Below are 7,892 nucleotides of genomic sequence, written 5' to 3'. Positions count from 1 at the left end.
TCATATAACAAATGAGTTGGACAACCTGCACTTATCTCAATCTTACACAGGTTCAAATCAGCTTCTGGTTGGTGATGGATCTGAACACACCATCTCCAACATTGGTAAAATTGTTTTAAAAACTCCCTCTCAATCATTTTATCTCTCAAATGTTTTACATGTGCCTAAATTTAATCAAAAACTATTGTTTGTTTTATCTCTATGTCACACTAATCCAATTTCCATTGAATTTTTTTCTGATCATTTCTTGATAAAGGATTTGAAGACAAGGGAACCTCTTCTAAAAGGGCAGGTTAGCAATGGACTCTACCACATGCCCCATCCATCATCTCTACCACAGTCACTCGTCACAACTACATACATTTCTCCACCATGGCATCACATATTGGGGCATCCATCTGATCGCATACTTAGACATTTCCTACCATCTCACAAAATAAATAGCCAACAACAACCTTGTCTATCATGCAATAGTGTTAAGAGTCACAAGTTACCTTTTTCCATTTCCAGTATCAAAACACAAAAACCATTAGAACTTATATATACTGATGTATGGGGTCCAACCCACATCAAGCCTTTAGATGGTTTCTCCTATTATTTACTTTTTGTTGATCACTTCACCAAATATGTATGGCTCTATCCATTAAGAAATAAATAAGATGTCTCTAATTTGTTTCCCACATTCAAAAATCTTGTTGAAAACTACTTCAAATAAAAAATTATTTCATTGCACTATGATAATGGAGGAGAGTTCATCAAACTAAAATCATTTCTCCACACATATGGCATATCTCATCTAACCACACCATCACATACACCTGAACTTAATGCTCCAGCTGAGAGGAGAGACAAACATGTAGTTGAAACTGGAAGAGCCTTATTACATATGTCAAACTTACCACCCGAATAATGGGCCTTTGTATTCAAGTCAGCAGTGTATCTAGTTAATATGTTACCAACCCATATCCTTAACATGAAATCACCATATCAAGTCTTACACAAGAAAAACCCAACAACCTCACATCTTCATTCTTTTGGATGCCTTTGTTTTCCTTGGTTGCGACCTTATGTCTCAAACAAACTTCAATCCCGGTCTCAACCATGCATATTCCTAGGACATGAAGAATCCCAATACATTTATATATGTCTTGACCCAACAAATCACAAAATATACATCTCTCGGCATGTCAAATTTTTTGTCCACATCTTTCCATACAACCAACTTGTCAAACCTACACCACCACCATCTCTAACCATACCCAACATGCCATAACCCCCTCATACCATCATACCTATCCTTCAACAATTACCAATCGAGTCACAAGTTATGCCCCATGAAGATGAGGATCCTTTGACTTCAAATACAATGTCAGGTAATGATACTCATACATTAATCTTGTTACTACATATATTGTCACTCCTAATACCTCTGCAGCCCCCATTACTGAAACAAACTAAATCATCCCAAGGTCCAAGAATAATATATTCAAGCCAAAAAGGATGTACACTGCATCAAAACATCCTCTATCTGAGAATTTGGAACCTTCAAACTTTCGTGAGGCAATGAAATACGCCCATTGGCGTAAGGCAATTGCCGATGAATTTGAAGCATTAATAAGAAATGGTACATTCTCCCTTGTACTACCTAAGGCAGGGCAAAACATTGTTGGATGTAGATGGTTCTTTGGTATCAAGAGAAATAGTGATGGTTCCATTGCTCGCTACAAGGCAGGTCTTTTAGCCAAGGGTTTCACACAATATCCCTGCATTGACTTTAAGGAGACATTCACACCAGTTGTTCACCCATAAACAATTAAGATTATTCTTACCCTTGCAATCTCTCATCAGTGGTCAATGAACCAACTTGATATGAACAATGCATTCCTACAAGGAGCTCTTACTGAAGAAGTCTTCATGGACCAACTGCCAGGTATGAAAGATGCAGCACACCCTAACTATGTATGTAAACTCACAAGGTCATCTATGGCCTACGTCAAGCACCAAGAGCATGACATGACTCTCTGAAGGATTTTATTATCGCGTATGGATTCTAAACAAACAAAAGTGATCCATCCTTGTTCACTTATCACTCGGGTGATACTAAGGCTTATTTTTTAGTCTATGTAGATGACTTGCTGCTCATCGGTAACAACTCTACATTCTTTCAAAGCTTCATCAAGGAACTATCTCAACGATTTTCGTTGAAAAATATGGGACAACCTCACTACTTTCTAGGTATTTAAATAATACCAACAAGCTCTGGAATTTTTCTTCCTCAACACCGGTACATTTGTGATCTTTTACAAAATTTTGACATGGAGGGGGTGAAACCATCTCCCACACAACTTTCTTCCATAGTTGTGCTACAACTTCACGATGGTACATCATCCACTGATGCCACAGAGTTTCGTAGAATTATTGGTGGACTTTAGTACCTTAATCTTACTCGTCCAGACTTGTCATACTGCATCAATAAGTTGTCCCAATTTATGCATAAACCAACCTCCATTCACTTGCAACACTTGAAACGCATCCCTCGGTATATGAAACAAACCATTAATCATGGTCTCATGCTACGAAAACTTCCGCAAATAACTTATTAGCATACTCTGATGCAGATTGGGATGGGAACAATGATGATCGCACATCTACCTCAACTTACATCATTTTCTTTGGAGGCAACCCAATTTCGTGGCTCTCAAGAAAGCAAAGAACGGTTGCACAGTCATTTACTAAGGCTGAATATCATGTAGTTGCTACGGCTACCACTGAGCTCATGTGACTACCAAACTTACTTCATGAGCTAAGTTATTTAAAGAGACTCATATAAATTAAATCTTGGCGATTGATCATATAATACATATTTTATCGAATTTTCCGCTGCCCAATCATAAAGCTATACCAACTTATTTAAAATAAGTAATAATAATAATAATAATAATAATAATTTATTATTATAATAATTAAATAATAACAAGATAAAAGTAATGTCATGTGGCTTTGGCATACTTTGCATTACAGGCAGAATAATTTTAGCTCTTGAAACACAAAGGTACTTCTATTGATCAATTAATAACCATTTTATTCTATTATTATTATTATTATTATTATTATTATTGTTATTATTATATTATAAAAATAAATAAATTAGAGTTTTGGTCTCTCAATTTTACCATATTCATAAAATTAGTCCCCTACTTTAAATTCAAATAGTTTTGGTCTTCCTCTCACATTTTTTATAGAAAATCGATGAGATACTATTTTTTAACTTATATTTTTATTTATAAAGTTCCACAATATTTACATACAATGATTTATCATGTTTCACAAGAAAATTGTCATTTAAAAATTAGAAATATCCTTACTTTTAAGTGCAAAAGTATGAGAGGAGGATAAAAATTGTTTAAATTTTAAATAGAGAGACCAATTTTATGAATCAGGTAAAATATGGGGACAAAAACTGTAACTGAGCCAAAAAATAATGATATGAAATTACAAAACTTGCCGCAAACATTCTGCAGCAATACCATTACGCTAACGGTGACGACATAACACATATACAACAGCAACAACAACAATAATAGTTTGTTGGGGGGAAATAAACAAAGCATGGAGAAAAAGGAGGAACTCAATCACAACACAAGAACATAACGTGAAAACTCCATAACCAAAGAAAAAACCACTTGTCAATAGACAATCAGAGAATAACACTTTGTGAAAATTGTTATAAGACATAATATATCCTCAACTAACTCGGGCCCCTAGTACACCCACATCCTCAAAAATAAATCTTTAACTACATCTCACAACACTATAATACAAGAGTATAAGAGAACAAAAAAAGTTAAATACAAGCATAAAGTGATTTTGACTAGTGCATTTTGGAATGAAGAACTTGAATCTTATATATAGCATTAGACTCCATCTTCTTTCACAAAACTAAGCGACGTGGGACTTCAAATAAATTGTATTTTATATATAGCCTTGGACTCTCTCTTCATTCATAAAACTAAATAATGTGAGACTTCTTCAACATGTATATTTTCAACCAACCCCAATAATCTCCATCTTGATTGAAAATAATACATAAGCTTTCATTGTCTTCATCGACAATCATGCTTCATCATAAAGAGCATCAACATGTATATTCTCAATCAACCCCAATAATCTCCACCTTGATTGAAAATAATACATAAACTATTATTGTTTTCACCGATAATTATACTCCACCATAAAGAGTATAGTCACTTAACGCTACACCACTCCAAGAATTTTCATATTGTCTTCACTGACAATCATAGTTTTTAAAACTATCATACTCTCTCATGAAGAATATATTTCACTTGAAGATAAACCATTTCAAGAATTTCACATTGTCATCACCGAAAATCATATACTTTATCATAAAGAATAAATTTTACTTGAAGCTAAACCACTCCAAGAATTTCACACTGTCTTGTAAAAAACTATCATACTCCGATTAAAGAAGAGCATACTTCACTTGGAGCTAAACCACTTCAAGTATGTTCACATTATCTTCACCGATAATCATAGTTTTAAAAAACTATCATAATCCACCTAAAGAAGAGTATACTTCACTTGAAGATAAATCACTTTAAGAATTTCCCCATTTTGAAAATGAGGTTGAACCTTTATGGTGCAACTTCCATATGGTTGGAAGCTCTTCAACCATCGGCGTAATCTCACCTTGTGTAATCTTGATTGTATCAACACATCTTTTACTTGAACTTTCCACAAGTCAAAAAAAAAATTCCATCAATTTTCTCTAGCCCAAACTGCACATCAGAATTTGTAACTGCAGCTTACCATTAACTAACTCAGGCCTCCAGTACACTCACATCCTCCAAAACAAATATTTAACTATATCTCACAACACTCTAATACAAATGTATAAGAGAACAAAAAAAGTCAAATACAAGCTTAAAATTCTTTTGACTGGTGCATTTTAGAATTAAGAACTTGAATCTTATATATAACCTTGGACTCTCTATTCCTTCACAAAACTAAGCGATGTAGGACTTCAAATAACTTGTTTCCTATATATAGTCTTGGATTCTCTCTTCATTCACAAAACTAAGCAATGTGAGACTTCTTCAACATGTATATTTTCAACAAACCTCAACATAGTTATCCATTAATATAATTATATTATAAATAAAAAAACTTATAATAACAATAATAACAATTATTATTATAATATAAAACTTTGTCAACTCTAAAAGCACAACTCATCCTCCGTTATAAACCATCATTTTATAACTCTTGACAACACAATTCTTATATCGTCATAAACTCTAATGTAACATATTCATATCTTAAAAAACATAATGATCGATTATTCAATTTGAATGATCAAAATGATATTTTTTCACTATACAAACGTCAAATTTTAAAGAAGAATGAATATTGACCATTCATATGAAACATAATCATCACATTAATTGATGAAATAAAAGAGCATATCAAATATACTACCTTTTCATCAGAATTATTCATATCTTATATGAATCAATCAATCACATTTGTATCAATTATGGATGATCAAAGTATCACTGCTTCACCATACAAACGCCAGATTTTAAAGCATAGTTAAGAACGATCAAGCCAAATTATACAAACATAATGACAATTTTTAATTTCTTATTATTATTTAATTCATTATGTGTTTTAATAAAATTAATACACATATCACAAAAAATAAACAATTATCCAATACATGGTTTCATAAGTGGCTATGATACCACTAAAAGGAGATTGCAAAACAAAGCGCATCGAAAAATAAAAATTTCCATTTAATGGATCCTTACAAATTATGCATGATCAGCTTTAGAATGATTATCTCTTATGAAAATTAACACCTGAACTGAAGGAATAATCACGAGCGTTGAATGAAGACCAACGCCTCTACTTAGTCCACGCGAATAATGTGTCTTCAATCTCAGTGCTACCTGCTATGAATGATGACTTTGAGTGAGTGTGTATGTGTGTGTGTATGTGTCTGAGAGAGAGAGAGAGAGAGAGAGAGAGAGAGAGAGAGAGAGAGAGAGAGATTATGACTAGGGTTTTACAAACCAAATTTTATCAAATGTGAAAAAACTTCTGCACAAGGATTATATTTATAGAACCACTTTTGTGTGATGCAAGTTATAAATTCTAGTTAAATGCATCATATTTTAGGGTGTACCGGATTTCACTTAAGTTTGTCGTACCTTGTAGTATTATACATTTCACTTAAGCACAATGTACCTTAAGATGTTTTGTAATTCTCTTAAGTATACTATACCTTAAGGTGTTTTATGGTCATCAAGTTTCAAATAACATTTGATCAACAATAAAGTACTCGACTACACATCTAGGTTCCACAATGGTTTCATATCTAAGGGTGGTATATACCAATATCACTATGAGAATAACTTATGGCACTTTACATAACATTTTATATAGTATTCTCATAGCTAGTCAATTTAGTATAAATATTGCTCATAACATTCATACATATACAAAGACTTGATAATTCTTTATCTGTGATCTAAGATATATGATCATCAGTCTATCCATAAAAGAGTCTCAATGATTTAATGTTATCCCACTTTAAGAATAATGTACTTATGTTTAATAGGATCTCATGATTATGTCACACTTAATGTTTCATTAAACAGAATAACTATTATAGGTAATTTATTATTTTGGAAAAACAAACATAATAAAGAAACGTCTTTTATTATTAATGAACAATTCGATACAAGTACCAAAACTATTGGCCTCTAAGGGTTACATTAACATGGTGTTCAAAATCAAACTGGTCCAATAGAAAATCGATAAATGTACTAAACCAAATTGAAAATTGCGAAAATTGCATTTGGTTCAGATATGTTTAAGCCATTTTTTATAGAGCAACATGATTCGGTTCGGTTTTTGGTTTGTATTTTGAAAACTAAACCATGTCAAATCGCATTATGTTGCAACGCAAACTTCACTTAACTCAGATCTAGTCTAATCCAAAATCTATTATCCTTTACTCTTACAATTACAAATGATTTTCTCTTCCTCACACTTAGAGTTTTAGTTTCATCATTCTTAAATCTCTCCTAGAATAATCGCACATCATTCTCATCTTTTTCGTCAGGTACATTTCTCCTCTTTTGCTCTAATCTCTTCTCTCCTATATTCTTTCTTTTTCACTTTCTCATTTTTATCTTATTATTGTCTCTTCCAATTTTAGTTTTTTTTATCGCTTCTCTTCTTCTCTAATCTCCCATCTCTTTTGGTCTTTCTATTTCATCTTCTCTAATATCTCAGATCCTCTATTTTTCTATTTTATTATTATGTTTTTTGCATTGTTTTATGTTATTATTTTATTATTTTTATTCCACTTTTGTCTAACCTAATTTTTGTATGATTTTTCTTCCACTTAATACCATATCCTCTCCACTTTTTATTCCATTTAAATTGTTACTTGATAATGTATGAATGACTAAACACAAAGTTACATTGTTCTCTATATGTGTATCGTGGCTCAATGAAAATCCTATAAAAAAACCGAACAAACCAAACCAACTCAAATGGCATTGGTTTTGTTTGATTTGGTTCAGTTTTATTTCTAAAATTCAATTGAACCAAACCAACTACACATTTTTTCTCTTGCAGTTTAGATAATTTTTAACATCAAAACTGCCCAAACCGCATTTCGACACCCCTACATAATACATTAAGCAAATTACTTTTTTTGCCTGACATCCATATATTTATATGTTACACTCACACATTATTTATGAAATGATTACATTATCATTACTATAAAATAAGTAAAACAATAAAAAATAGGTTATCTCATTTGCACTTTTCAAAACAAAAAAAATCTTGCATTTATC

Source organism: Lathyrus oleraceus, chromosome 4 (genome assembly GCF_024323335.1).
Source record: "Lathyrus oleraceus cultivar Zhongwan6 chromosome 4, CAAS_Psat_ZW6_1.0, whole genome shotgun sequence".
NCBI classification, from domain to species: Eukaryota; Viridiplantae; Streptophyta; class Magnoliopsida; order Fabales; family Fabaceae; genus Lathyrus; species Lathyrus oleraceus.
This window is presented reverse-complemented; position numbering follows the sequence as displayed.